The following is a 15,314-nucleotide window of genomic DNA, read 5'->3' on the forward strand; positions in this document are numbered from 1 at the left end:
GCAGCAAGCTCTAGGGGCCACTGCTTATAACAGTAGCACCACAGAGGAAGTCTGGGCAACGTCTTGCTGGAGTCAGATGGACTGGGAGGGTGAACGATTCACCCTAACCCACTTCACAGGAGACCGATGGATAAACCAAGGCCCTACGTCTTAGTCTCATAGAGAATAACTATAGCCCTAACTGGCTAAGTAGTATCATCTGCCCTTTTGGAAGGTAAATCTACTTGGCCCCGAATAGGGGAGACGGGGCACCCATAGGTGGTAGACAACACTTCTGAGCTTTTGGTGAATGCTATGGACTCCCTGTCTCTTGAAAAACACACATGTGCGTAAGTGGAACTTTGTGTTCATTCATTCAACACATACCTACTGAGTTTCTGTGGGATGCTGGGCCATGTTATAAGTACTAGGGAACCTGCAGGAAACAAAACACAAAAATTCCTAAGCTCAACGAGTCTAGTGGGAGGACAGACCATAAACAAAATAATCTGGTATATAGCATATTGGAAGGTAAAGGTGCAGAGGTCAAAAACAGAGCAACAAAGAGGAGAGAGAAATGCCAGGGGAGGGTAGGTATGGTTCCAAGAAACTGGCAGGAAACTTCCCTGGGAAGGTGACATTTGAATAAAGTCTTTTCTTAAACATATTCTTTTTTAAAAAATATTTTATTTTTGAGAGAGTGAGAGAATGACCAGGGGAGGGGCAGAGAGAGGAGACAGGATCCGAAGCAGGCTCTGCGCTGACAGCACAGAGCCCAATGCAGGGCTCGAACTCATGAGCCATGAAATCATGACCGGAGCCAAAATCAGACCCTTAACAGACTGAGCCACCCAGGCACCTGGAACAAAGTCTTAATGGTGGTAAGGAAAGCACTTATAGTGGCGAAAGTATGTTCTGGGCATTGAGAAGAGCAAGTACCAGGTTCCGGAGGTAGGAACATGTCTGGCACGTATCAGGACCATCCAAGAGGTGATACTATGTGAGAAATGCTGGGGGACAGACTGAAGGGTCACACAGGCCATTGTGGGGTCTTTGGCTTGTCCTCTGAGTGAGCTGAGCACCCCTGGAGGTTCTGAGAAGAGGAGGGTTAAGTTCTGCCTTGTTTTAACTGGCTCCCTCTAGCGGCCATGTGGATAATAAACTGCAGGGGACAGAGCTGGGAGCAAAGGTCTGGAGGGGAGGGAGAAGGTTGCAGTGGCCCAGGCATGACCCTGCTAGCTTGGGGACAGGCGGTTGAGTCCCGGACATATTTGAAGACAGAAAGAGCATGATTTGCTGTTACATATCTGGGAGTGTGCAAAAAACATCTGAACAGTGTACACATGTTATTGACAGTTACTTGCTTAATTTTTAAAATCAATTCACTCTTGGGGCACCTGGCTGGCTCAGTCGGTGGAGCAAGCGACTCTTAAGCTCAAGGTTGTGATTTTCAAGCCCACATGGGGTGTAGAGCCTAAAAAAAAAATCAGTTAAGTCTTATTTAGCCTTGTCATAAGCAACAATATCCACAGAGTCACAAATGTGCTAGTCATATTTATCAGTTTAAAGCAAATACATAAAATAGTTTTACACATCACCAAATAAAGTTAGCCCCGGGACCACCCGGACACATGCACTGCGGAAACACTAATTTAACCAGTTGCTAATTTCACCTACTTTCAGGCTTTTGGGTTAGTTTAATTTGATTGTTTTCTTATTACTTTCTCCCAGAAAGAATGACTTTTTTTCTTCCTGGCCCTGTCTATAATTAGGGGACCCATTACCACAGCCCCTAGGAAGTGAATGCTGCTTTCACTCTTGGCACTCCAGGCAACCTCTGCTTGCGCAGTACAGAGAGTGGTTCTTACCCGTTACTTTTTAAATCCAACAGACCTGGGTTCAAGTGCTGTTCCACTACCCCTGAGCTGTGTGGCCTGGGGCAGCTTCCTTTACCTCCTAGGATAATCCCTAAACCAGGTGTTACTCTTACTTGTAGGTTATAGATTCCAGATGGGGAGCCCGAGACTTAACTTCTAATAATAATATTGGGAGATAGTTTGAAGATTAAATGCTTAGCACAGAGGCTCCTGGGTGGCTCAGTCAGTCAAGTGTCCGACTTCCACCCAGGTCATGATCTCGTGGTTTGTGAGTTCGAGCCCCACATCGGGCTCTATGCTGACATCTTGGAGCCTGGAGCCTGCTTCGGATTCTTTGTCCCCCTCTCTCTCTGCCCCTCTCCTGCTCACACTCTCTCTCTCTCTCACAAAAATAAACATTAAAAATTTTTTAATAAAAAATAAAAATAAAATGCTTAGTACCATATCTGGCACCTAATACGTGCTCAGTAAATAGCGGCTATTAGTGAAATGAGTGCGGAGTCAGTCTTTGCCACGTTAAGCCTGGGTAAACAGGATTGTCAAAACTAACCTCTGGGAGCCTCAGTTTCCTTATCTCTGGACCTACCTGCCCAAGGTGGGAGTGGGATGATTCAGGTTCCTCCCCACAGTAGGACTCGGTGCCTCACCGTGACAAGCAGCCTGGAGACGGAAGGTTGGCTATGGAAGGGACCAAAAGAAACTTCCCTTACCAGTGTTTCCGATCACACCCCTTGGGCTGTACCTAGTTTCCACCCTCTAAGCAGTCTTTCATAAGTGCAGAGCAGAAGGGGGCAGGATGGGGGTGCCTGAGGTACCAGGTAAGGAGGGTTACTTGCCTAAGATCACAAGGCCAATTGCAGAGAGCCAGGAAGCAAGTGGACATTTTTCTTTTTTCTTATTTTTTTTAATATTTATTTTTGAGAGAGAGACAGAGCATGAGCAGGGGAGGGGCAGAGAGAGGGAGACACAGAATCCGAAGCAGGCTCCAGGCTCTGAGCCCGACTTGGGGCTCGAACTCGCAAACCACGAAATCATGACCTGAGCGGAAGTCAGACGCTTAACCAACTGAGCCACACAGGCATGCCAAATGGACATTTTTCTGACACACAGGGCTCCTTGCCCCTTTTCCCAGTGCTTAGGGCGTCTCTCCCCAAGTGTGCTGAGGATGTAGTGCAGGAAGTAGGAAGCCAGGCCCTGGGGTCAGACCACTTGAGTTCTAATTCTGATTCTGCTCCTTAACAGAGTGGCCTTGATCACTTTGCCTAACCTCGCTAAATGTCAGCTTCCCTCCAGAAAATGGGCTTAGTAATAATAGTACCTACCTCACTGGGGTCACTGTGAATACAGACTGAGATTATTATGCAAAGCATTTAAAGCTGCTATCCTTATTCTGCTCTGTGTGGATGCCACAGGGGAGGGCAGAGCCTTGCCAGCTTTCAGAAATACAAGATGAATGGATGAATGAATGAATGAATGAATGAATGAAGGCTTCAATGAGTGCAGTGCTGCAAGACAAGGTTGTTAAGGGGACCGGAGGCAGTTGCACACAGGTCAGGGCAAGGACTGTGGATTTGCCGCAGTGCATCTGGGTTACCTGCACCCCGTAGGTAACTCTCATCCTTCTCAGGCTGGGCAACTGGGCAGGGGAGGGAGGAACAGACGGGGAGGGCTCTTGAAGTCAAAGAATTTTTCTGGAGAGTTCATTTGACTCAAGGATGGTGGAGAAATTTATTTTTATATCACAATATATTCCATGTTTAATATGAAAGCTAAGCCAGGGGCACCTGAGAGGCTCAGTTGGTTGGGTCTGACTTAAGCTCAGGTCATGACCTCATGGTTCTTGGGTTCAAGACCTGCATTGAGCTCTGCACTGAGCATGTGGAGACTGCCTGGGGTTCTCTGGTTCTCTCTCTCTCTCTCTCTGCTCCTGCCCTACTTGCACTTTCTCTCTCTTAAATAAACTTTAAAAATAAGTAAATAAAACTAACCCAGATGGTGTATACAAGGTTCTCATGAGCTTCTGACAGAGAAGGGACACTTGCAAAGAACGGCAGCGTGAGCGGCATGAGACCACCGCCCCAGACAGACCCCTGGGCCTCCTGGGAGGCTCACTCCCTCAGCCTTCAGGGGAATACAGAGACCCTCTCTGAAGAGACAATGTCCAGGCATATGGCTCCTTTATACTTCAACATCAGGTTTCTGCTAGGCTCTATCTAGAAGCCAAAGGCCGTTATACAAGGAGCCCTCCCTCAGGGACTGGGAATTAATTTGAATAAATGTCTGTATTCAGTCATTCTTCTATACCATGGTGGCCAGAAAGAACCTTCTAGCATTTCTCTCTGACCCTGAGGCTCCCACACTGAGAAACTTCAATGGGTCCCCATGGCCAGTGAGTTCAAAAGTAGCTTCCCTTGATGGGGCGCCTGGGTGGCTTAGTCGGTTAAGCGTCCAACTTTCGCGTAGGTCATGATCTCGCAGTTCGTGGGTTCGAGCCCCGCGTCGGGCTCTGTGCTGACTGCCAGCTCAGAGCCTGGAGCCTGTTTCAGTCTGTGACTCCCTCTCTGACCCTCCCCTGCTCACGCTGTCTCTCTCTCTCTCCTAGAAATAAATAAAAATATTAAAAAAAAAAAAAAGTAGCTTCCCAACCCCCCCAGGGAAAGGTCCTACCTCCTGTCCCTACGACCACATGGGCCCTGAACAGGAGAAGGCCTGCCCCTCGGAATGCCCCAAAGCTCCCCTGTGTCCCGCTCTCTGACATCCAGTCTTCACGCATGCTGACCGTTCTGCTTGGAATGCCCTTCCTTCTCTTCCTCTGAACAAACGTTTTCTCTCTCGCCCCAGTGACAGGTCCAAGGCCATTTTCCATGCACTGTCCTGACATTCTTATATCCCTCCTTTCTCAGGGCTGGAAAGGATTTGTCCCCATCTGAGAGCCCCTTAAGAGCTCAGCCTGAGTGCATCTTTCTACCCTTAGCCTAGAACCAGGAGGTGCTAGGAATTGAAGAGTGGGGATTTCATTTTTAAAAATATCTTTTAATGTTTATTTTATTTTTGACAGAGAAAGAGAGAGAGAGAGAGAGAGAAAGACAGAGTGTGAGCAGAGGAGGGGCAGAGAGAGAGGGAGACACGGAATCTGAAGCAGGCTCCAGGCTCTGAGCTGTCAGCACAGAGCCTGACACAGGGTTCAAATTCATGAACCGTGAGATCATGACCTGAGCTGAAGTCAGATGCTTAATGGACTGAGCCACCCAGGTGCCCCTAGGGATTTCATTTTTGATTGATAAGGCCAAATTGGTCTCCCCCTTAGAAGCTGTCCCTCTTCCCCTCCCTGTAGCAGTACGATGCCTGTTGACAGTACGATTCCACTTTATACAGACACCATCCAGATGTGCTTGCACACGAGTGAAAGGATGTACACATATAGTTATGGGTTATGGGTTATGCTCTATAAAGTCACTTTATACTAAAGAAATTGTAAACAATCTTAACTTTATCAATAGAGGGTCTCATTAAATAAATGATGGAATATCATCCTGTGGTTGAAAAAGACTGAGGCATGGGGAGCCTTGGTTAAGCATCAGACTTTGGCTTGGGTCATGATCTCACAGTCGTGAGTTCGATCCCCGTGTTGGGCTCTGTGCTAATAGCTCAGAGCCTGGAGCCTGCTTCAGATTCTGTGTCTCCTTCTCTCTCTGCCCCTCTCTTGCTCATGCTCTGTCCCTCTCTCCCTCTCAAAAGTAAGTAAACGTTAAAAAAAAATTTTTAAGAAAAAGAGCGAGGCGGCCTTTAGTGTGAAAAGATCAAGATATTAAATGACTGGGGCACCTGGGGACTCAATCAGTTAAGTGTCCAACTCTTTTTTTTTAATTTTTTAAGTTTATTTATTTATTGTGATAGAGACAGAGTTGGGGAGGGGGAGAGACAGAGAGATGGAGACAGAGAGAATCCCAAGCAGGCTCCATGTTGCCAGTTGCAGAGCCTGACACGGAGCTGGGACTCACGAACTGTGAGATCATGACCTGAGCTGAAACCAAGAGTCAGACGCTTTGCCATCTGAGCCACCCAGGCTCCCTTGTGCCCAAGTCTTGATTTAGGCTCAGGTCATCATCTCACAGTTCATGAGATCGAGCCCCAAGTGGGGCTCTGTGCTGATAGAGCAGAGCCTGCTTGGGATTCTCTCTGTCTTCCTGAGTTCGGTTCCTCCCTGCTAACATACAGTGCTGCCCTGAGAATGAGGTGCTTGATAGTCGCCTAATATGATTGGTTGATTTATCCCCAGCAGAGGGAGACCTCTGGAGGTGGGCATGGAGGACACTGACCACAGCCAGGAGGCCTGGCCCTTTTGGAGGGAGAGCCAACAGGAAGAGGGTGGCAGGAGGTATAGTCACCTGATCTCTTTGTAGGCATCTGGAGCAGGTGAAAACAGTTCCGAATGCAAAGTCAGGCCTTGCGCTCAGGGGCTCTCAGCATGGAAGACACATTAGAATCACTGTGAGCTTTAAAAACTGCTAGACCCCGGGGTCCCACCCCCGACCAATTAAATCAAAATATCTGATGTGGGGCCAGGGCTTGGTTTTTGTTTCAAGCTCCCCCAGGCGACTCTAACAGGGGGCAGGGCTGAGCATCATACAGATCTTCCTGTGGATGGAAGGAGTGGGGGAGGGGTACTGCTCTGATTTGCCCAGTAGATGACATCTCACCCTGACCACATCTAAGACCACGGACCCTTAGTGGATCCCAGAGGTAGATTCATAGTATACACATCCCTTGTAGGGGACCCTCCCAAGGCCCTACACTTTTCCTAAAGATAACCTCTCCAGGGTTCCTGGGTGGCTCAGTCAGCTAAGCATGCGACTTCAGCTCAGGTCATGATCTCACAGTTCATGAGTTCAAACCCCATGTCAGGCTCTCTGCTGTCATCGCAGATCTGTTTCCCCCTCTCTCTGCCCCTCCCCTGCTTGCAAGTGTGTGCACACATGCACTTTCTCTCTCTCAAAAATAATAAACACTTGGGGTGCCTGGGTGGCTCAGTCAGTTAAGCATCCAGCTTTGGGTCAGGTCATGACCTTTTGGTCTGTGAGTTCAAGCCTCATGTCAGGCTCTGTGCTGACAGCTCAGAGCCTGGAGCCTGCTTCAGATTCTGTGTCTCCCTCTCTCTCTGCCCCTCCCCTGCTCCTGCTCTGTCTCTCTTTCTCTCTCTCAAAAATAAATGAACATTAAAAAAATAGTAATAATAATAAACACTTAAAAGTAAAAGGACAGCCTCCCCAAATCGTGTAGCTTCAAACTGCACCCATCCTGGATTCACCCCGTGGATGCCACTCCTGGCCCAGAACCTTACTGGACAGACACACTGACATGAAAGGGCCAGAGCACGCCTCCCGGCTAACGGGGAAATAACTAAGAAATAGGGACTTCACCAGCAAGCACTGGGTGGGTTTCTCTAAGGGTCGGCTGTGGGCCCCCTCCCACCCGAAGACCTGGTGCAAGTAACCAGCGTCCCCGGCCACTGAATCAGCATCTCGGGGGGAGGTTAGAAGCTGCATTTTTTACATGCTCCGAGGGGAATTTCCATGCACATGAACATTTTTGAGTTACTTCTACATCTTGATTTGGGAGGGGGCTACATAGCACACACATTTGTAAAATAATCATCGAGATTGACTCTTATTGTGCGCCTGACTCAAACATAAAAGCAAAAGAAACCCAACCTACCATGTGTCTTGAGCTTTGGAAGGAGAATCAGAGGAAGCTGCCTGGAGGAGGGGCTGTTTAAGCTAGGAGTAGACATGGAAAGAGCAGGGAACAGGGCAGAGGGAGTTGGGAAGCCCATGGGAAGAGACCCTGTAACCACAGCAGTGGGGCAGACAGGTGGGAATGGAGACAGGGCTGGTCCCGAGGCCTTGTCAGGCAGCTGCCTCACCCCCATCCAGGGACAGGGTGTCCTCAGAGGCCAACAGGCTGCTGTGGTCAGCATAGGTAATCCGTGTAAACTCCCAACTTGCCTCCAAGTGCACCCAGGTCATTCTCCCCAACAAGACGGCATTGTTTGGGGTTCCAATGCAGGGCAAGAAAAACAGAGAGCCCAATTGTCCCTGTCATAATGGGTATATAATTTATAATAATGTCAGCTATTAAAGGATTTTTAGTAATTAACTGACAGTGGTGTGCTATTTCACTGCATTTTTGCCTGCCATAATGATCTTGAACTTTGCAAGACGGTTTTGAACTTGCTCAAAATAAGCCCTGAATACAAAGAAGGGCGACATCATTCCAAATGAGGGGTGAGAGGGGTTGGACAAAATGGGGCTGTTCTCCTCCCAGGGAGAGGGGTGAGCCAGTAGAACCAGGAAGATCTGAGGCCCACTGTCTTCCCAGGGAGCTGCGCAACCAGTAAGATGCCTGCCAGGCCCGAGCGGTGAGTAAAAGCAACTCGGCTGTTTCTTAACAGTGTGTTCAATTGCATTTTTTTTTTCAATATACCTTGTTTGCAAGATACACAGCTAGGAATATTTTTCTCTGCCCCAAATATGCTTCTATGCTCATCTTTCTGGAAACACATGTCTCTGTTGGTATGCCTATTACTCTTTTGATTTTTAACAGAGACATGGGAAATATTTCTCTTTCCTATTAATTCCACGAAGAAAGCCAAAGCCGGCATAAACCCAACGATAAATCGTAACTAACATTGAGTGGTGGGGAGAGGAGGCACTAGGGAGTGGTGGAGCCTGTGGCAAATTGGTAAGCTCAGGCCCAGTGTAAGTGAAGCATCTGTTATTCCGCTTCAGACAATCAGGACTGCAAACCCCTGACGGAGACTATTAGGTACCTCTGGCAACCTCGGTTCTCCCTCTTCCTCTTGAATAGCAGACTAAGGATTTATTCTCAGCTGGGCAAATTTTATCCTGGGGAAAGAAACTAGCTTGGCCTGAGCATAGTCACATGACTATCTCTAACCTCCCTTGCGCTTGATATGATCATATGACTATTCCTGGCCAATAAGATGTGAGTAGAAACTTTGTGCAGGAATTCTGGGAAGGTGGTCGAAAGTCAACTCAACTGGGAGGCACCCTTGCCCTCAACCTTTTCTTCTCTGGCCTGGAGTACGAGTGTGCTGGCTGGAGCCCTACATCCCATCATGGACCATGAAGCAGTCTTTGCAAATGGGAACTATATGCGGAGGATAACAGAACAGACAGAAAAAGGAGCCTAAGACCCTGATGATTCTTGAATCCACAGCCCCAGTCCTGGGCTGTCTATTTCTCTCCAGTCTTCTTTCCTGTAAGAGATAGCTATCTTATTTAAGCTTCTGTTATTTTGTGTTTTTCTGTTATAATCTGTCCAACTTAATCCTAATTAACACAACTGGACTATTACCAGAGTCCAAATTTTCACAGTTAGCCAGGTTTATACAGTTGGAAACCCTATTAAAAATATTAAAGTGTAGGGATACCTGGGTGGCTAGTCGGTTAAGCATCCGACTTCGGCTCAGGTCACGATCTCACAGTTCGTGGGTTCAAGCCTCACATCGGGCTCTGTGCTGACAGCTCAGAGCTTGGAGCCGGCTTGGGATTCTGTGTCTTCCCCTCTCTCTCTGCCCCTCCCCTGCTCACACTCTGTCTCTCTCTCAAAAATAAAAATAAACAAACACGAAAAAATTTCTAACTAAATTATTTTTAAAAGGTTTATAAAAAAAATTAAAGTACCAAACAGGCCAAACAAGCCATGTTTGTGCTTCATTCAGCCCAAGTGCCCCTCTGACTGATACCCTGGATGGTGGGGGTTAGGATTGCTGACGAACTGTCAGTCCTCTTTTCTGGGAATGTAGGATCGAGCTTCTGTGACTCAAGTATGGCCATGTGATTGGCTTTGGCCAATGAAATATGAGTAGGTGTGATGTGAAACACTTCTGGGCAGGTGATTTGAGAGCCCGTGTGGAGTTTACCATTTCCTATTGTCATTATAGAAGCAAGTCAGCATGGAGCTTCCCTCAGCTAAATCTCTGAGTGACTTTGAATAACTTTGAGGCATGTAGTACCTCAACAATAAACAAACATAATTGTTATAAAGCCACTGGGATTGGAGATTTTTGTTACCACTGCGTTACCTAGCCTCTCCTGACTGATCTGCCAAATGCACCCTGGGTATTGCTCATTGGAATTTGACAAAGCCCTCCATCAGCCTTTCTCTCTGTGGTTGAAATTCCCCATCTTTCTAACCTCTTATTCTTTTTTTTTTTTCCCATTGATTCTTTCACTCAATCGTACATTCATACATCAAACACACAGGGGCCCTTTTGTGTGCTAAGTCAAGTTGCTGCTCTCTGGAAGCTCATCTCCTTCCTTTGTCTCAGTGGTTTCTCTTGCCCATATCCCTCTGGACCCTTCCCAACCTCCCTTGCATCCAACCCAGCCACAGAAAGAAATAGGAAAACAGAGGGGAGAAAGTCTTTTGAGGGCAACTTCTCAGGTCTGGGATTCCTGTCAGAGCTCTTTGTCTTTTCCTTCTGATGCAACCCTCACCGCCTCTGGGGAGAAAACCAAGGCCCCGAGGCATTAACTAACTTGTCCAAGGTCACACAGTTAGAAAGCAGCAGAGGTAGACTTGAAGCGGGTCACAACAGCCTACAAGACTTATGCCCCAACCACCCTATATCACCCGCCTCCGTGGAGGCCTGTCTGCTGTGGTCAGTGCTACAGCACAAGTCATCTGTAGCAACAGCGCAGCATTTGCAGGGAAGAGCCTGTGTCCACTTCTGACTCTTTCTTTTGTCACAGACCAGAAAAGCATTTGTGATTCTGCATTGAGTCTGCTGCAGTCAGTGCAGCCCCCGCAGGCAGCTTGGCCTGCAGGCTGTGGGAGGCGTGAGGGTCGCACTTAGGCCTGGAGATGGTGGGTGGCAGCTCTACCTATTATAAAACTTAGAGCTGCAAGTAATGGGAAATCCAGCTCAAGATGGCTCTAATAATAAGAACATTTGTTATCCCGGGGGGGAAAAAAAAGAAGCTCAAAGGTAGAGCAGGGTCTCAGAGCAGGTCATCAAGGTCATCAAGGACCCATCTTTCCATCTCTTTGCTTCTCCGTCCTCAGTGGGGTTGGTTCTGACTTCGGCCAGCTTCCCCCACAGTGGCAACATGGCTGTCACAGTTCTGGCCATCACATCAGACACAATGAAGAACAGCTCTCCTGCCGGCCCCTTCCTAACCGTCAAGAACCTTTTCCCAGACACTCCAAGCAGACATCCCCTCAAATCTCCTTTGCCAGAATGGGATCACCAATTGACTTAAGCTGCAGAAATTTCATCTGTGAGGTGGCCAGGTATCTTCCACGCACCCTCTTCTACCCTGGCCCCTCTGCGTCCTGCAAGGCTGCTGTGCAAGGGCTCCATCAATGGGCCACCTTACCCTCTGCCTTCAGGGTGGACTCAGCCAATGAGGGTCACCAGAAAGTGCTCCTGGGCAGGAAGAAGGCGTGGTCGGAGTACTTACTCCCCAGTGTTCTCCTTGCTGGGCTACCATGGGTCACCTGCATCTTCTACCAAAGACCACAGCCCCTGAAAGGCAGCGCTCCTCCATACCACATTCTCTCCTGTCCTCAGGGACTTCTCAGTCCTAGGGGGTGATAATAGCTGTTGTTGGGAGCCCCTTGGTAGCCCCAGGCTAACTCACCTTTGGTAGCCCAGGCTAACTCACCACCCTGTGCTATTCCCAAACCCTGAATTTGGGCAATCTGAGACCGGACAGTACACTAGGCAGGGGATAAAGCTCCCTTTGCAGTCTTTAATTTTTTTTTTAATGTTTTATTTATTTCTGAGAGAGAGAGAGACAGCATGAGCAGGGGAGGGTCAGAGAGAGAGGGAGACACAGAATCTGAAGCAGGCTCCAGGCTCTGAGCTAGCTGTCGGCACAGAGCCCGACGCGGGGCTCGAACCCACGAACCGTGACATCATGACCTGGGACAAAGTTGGACACTTAACTGACTGAGCCACCCAGGCACCCCAGCAGTCTTCAGTCACTGTCTCCTGAGCCTCTTCCCAGGCCTCTTTAGCACTAGACTCTCAGTCCAAGCCAAACTATCCATCCCATCTCCCTATCCACCATGCCGACCTTCCCGTCTTTGTTGACAGCAGCACCAACCATTCAGGCTCCCAGGAACAAAACCAGGTGCCAATTTCCATTCTCCCAATGCCCTGCCCCCACCCAATCCAGAATGGTTTTCATTGATTCCATCTCTACTGTTCTCTCCCATTCCTCACCTTTTCCCAGTTTCAAGTCTCTGTCACTGCCCATCTGCTTCATGACAGCAGCCCCCTAAATGATCCCCCTGCCTCCGATTCATGCCACTGCCACAAGAAATGTCTTCAACACAGCTCTGATCATGATCTTCTCCTACTGCTCAAAACCTGTTCCAACTGCCTGCAAATTAAACTCCAGATGCTTTAACCTGGCAACAAAACCCTCCACATGAGGCCCCTGCCCAGCTTCCCTACCCCATTTCCCACTGCACGCACAGCCCCCTGACTACACAGGCTCTATCAGTCAGCCACTGCTGAGTACAAAATCATCCCAAGGCTTTGTAGCTTAAAACAAGAATGTACATTATTGCTACCGAGTCCAAGTTCAGGCAGAGCTTCTGCTGCTCTGAGCCAGGCACAGCTGATCCTGGCTTGGCCCAATCCCACTTCTGCAAGCAGCTGACAGGTTGACTAAGGGTTAGCTGGTCTGAGAAGGCCTCCCTCTCATGTCTAGTGGTTGTCTAGCTGGGTGAAAGGAAGTGAATGGGCCACATGTCACTCACAACATGGCAGACTCGTCCGGTGCTGTATTAGTTATCTATAGCTGCATAACAAGTTACACAGCTAAAAACCACAAACTGCCATTTTCTCACGGTCTCTGGGGGTCAGGAAGCCTAGTGCCCCTAGGTGGGTGTCTTTGGCTCGAAGACTCTCACAGGGCTACAGTCAAGATATCAACTGGGGCTTCAATCATCTCAAGGCTCCAATGGTGGTGGGTCTGCTTTTAAGCTTACTCACTTGGATTTTGGCAGGTCTCAGGTCCTTGCTAGCCCTTGGCCAGAAGCATCATTTCCTTGCCATGTGGGGTCTTCCATAGATACCTGCAGCACAGAAGCCAGAGTCCCTCAAAGCAAGCCAGCAAGAGATCAAGAAAGGGAAAGCAACATGGAAGTCAGCCTGTCTTTGCATGAGCTGATCTCAGAAGTGCCAACTCATGCTTTTGTGGCATTCTATTTCTTAGAAGCGAGGCACCAGGTCCAGCCAACACTCAATAGGAGCAGATTACACAGAGCATTCATCTCAGGAGGTGGGGATTATTGGGAGCCATTTTAGAGGCTGCCTGTCACCCCTGAACTTGGTCATACACTGGGGGCAGGGTTTCAAAGACCGCAAGAGTACATGCAGAAGTGCGTAAAACCTCTTGAAGCCCAGGCTCGGAACTCGTCTATGGTGAGCCAAAGCGAGCCATAGAACCAATTGCAGATTCAAGGTGTGGGGGAAGCAGACCCCATCTCTTGATGAGGAGAGCTGCCTAGTTACACTGCAGAGAGGCTGTGGGCAAGGATGGAGAATTGTGGCCATTTTTGCAAAGAACCAAACAGACTTCCCATCGGTCCTCAAAAGTGTTTTGGGCTTTCTAGCCTACAGGCCATGGGGTACAGTTTCTTCTTGTGTGTCTGAGGCTCACCTCTGCCTGTTTTCATCCTGCCGGTCTTTAAGGATCAACTCACAGTTTATATTTGTTTCCTTTCACTGCTATAACAGATGATTGCAAACATAGTGGCTTGAAACAACTCAAATTTTATTGCCTTACAGTTCTGGAAGTCTGAAGTCCAAAACAGGTGTCACGGGGCTGAAATCAGAGCATTGGCAGGGCTGCATACCTTTCCAGGGCTCGAGGGCACTTTTCCAGATTCTAGAGGCTTGGCTCACGTCCCCTTGACCATCTTCAGCACCAAGAATGGCTGGGGGAGTCTTTCTCCTCCTATCCCTCTGACACTAATTCTCTCTCTCCTTCCTTCTTCCACTCGTAAGGACCCTGGTGATTATAGTGGGTCCACATTGACAAGCCAGGATAATCTCCCCAGCTCAAGGTCAGCAGATAAGCAACCTCAAGCCCACCAGCATCTACAATCCCCCTTCCCATGTAATCTAACATATTCTCAGGTTCCAGGTTCTAGCACATGGACACCTTTGCTGGGGCCATTCCTCTGTCTACGACCCCACCCCCACCCACACTGATGGCAGCATTTTGTTGAGCACTTACTATGTGCCGGCCAGGGTGCCCAGTGCTCCTTTCCCTGAATGACTCCACCCATTCTCCACGTCCCTATGAGGAAGGTACTCTTAGTGTTCTTATTTTACAGACTCCAAGAAGTTAAGCGATTCCCCAAGGAGACCCAGAGAGCACGTGCTGGATGGACAATGGAACTTGAACTCGAATCTCCCAAGCTCTGAAGCCAGAGTCCCAATCACTTGATCATGCTGTGTGCTCTGAAGCCACCAGATCCCTTCAGCTTGATGTCACTCCTGCTCTGTGCCTCCCTAGCCAAGGAAGACTGGGCCTATCTTTTCAGAGAGATTCTTCTCAAGTCTCAGTTTGGAGCACACCACCTCCCCCAACTCAGCTGTCAATGTAATAAAAGTATTTAATGAAAATCTGCCGTGAGCTGGAACCTTCTCGCCCAACATTTCTCACACCCGCTGTGAAGGCAGGTGTTACTTCCACTTCTCAGTGAAGGAAACAGAGGCTCAGGGGAGGGCCAGCCTCAGGGTTCGTTGGTGTCAGTGCTGGGAGTCGAATCCACGCCTAACTCCAAAGCCCGTTCTCACCTCTGCTAGGCCACCTGTGCAGCTGTAAATGCCAACTGCCTTTGTAAGCCAGAGAGAACCCTATGTATCGTTAGCCAGCTTCAAGCTGGATGTGTAGCCCAGTGGTTAACTGGGAGACTCTCGACTTCCAATCCAGCACTCCTGGTTTCTGCCTGGGTCTGCCTCAATGTCCTCAACTGTAAGACGGGTTCAGTAATAGCACATACCTCACCCGATTCGCTGTGAGGGTTAAACAGTCTAACCTACCTAAAATGCTCTTGACAGTGACTACTACCACGCAGAAAGCATTCTTCGTGTTGGCGTTATTGTGGGTTTGTCTGGTCAGCCGGGGCTCACTCAGCTCCTATCCCAGTGTCCGGCCATGCCCTTGGCCTCTGCTCCGGCCTTGCTGGGGCATCTCTCTCATGTGACACTTCATCACCCCAGACTGCCTACATGGAAGGTTATCTGGAAGAACAAAAATAGATAATTGTGGAGAAAATACTTTGTCAACTACAGAGTAAAGTGGGCCCAAAGTGGACCCGTGCTGGCTCTTCATGACCCATAGGAAGGGCTTAACGATCGGGCCAGACAACTATTGACCCCCGGAGGATCCAGTGAGGCGGCCTCCC

At 48.8% G+C, this 15,314-nt stretch overlaps 1 long non-coding RNA gene across 1 annotated transcript; it reads right to left on the reverse strand.

Moving 5' to 3' along the window:
- Positions 1–817: 817 nt before the first annotated feature.
- Positions 818–15,017, reverse strand: LOC120222300. The gene is made up of 3 exons (XR_005526012.1): positions 14,950–15,017; positions 12,889–12,971; positions 818–1,453 (listed from the first exon to the last, which is right to left on the reverse strand). It is a non-coding gene; the product is annotated as an uncharacterized LOC120222300 (long non-coding RNA).
- Positions 15,018–15,314: the final 297 nt, after the last annotated feature.

This window comes from Hyaena hyaena, unplaced genomic scaffold, assembly GCF_003009895.1.
Source record: "Hyaena hyaena isolate Hyena2069 unplaced genomic scaffold, ASM300989v1 scaffold_15, whole genome shotgun sequence".
Taxonomy (NCBI): Eukaryota; Metazoa; Chordata; class Mammalia; order Carnivora; family Hyaenidae; genus Hyaena; species Hyaena hyaena.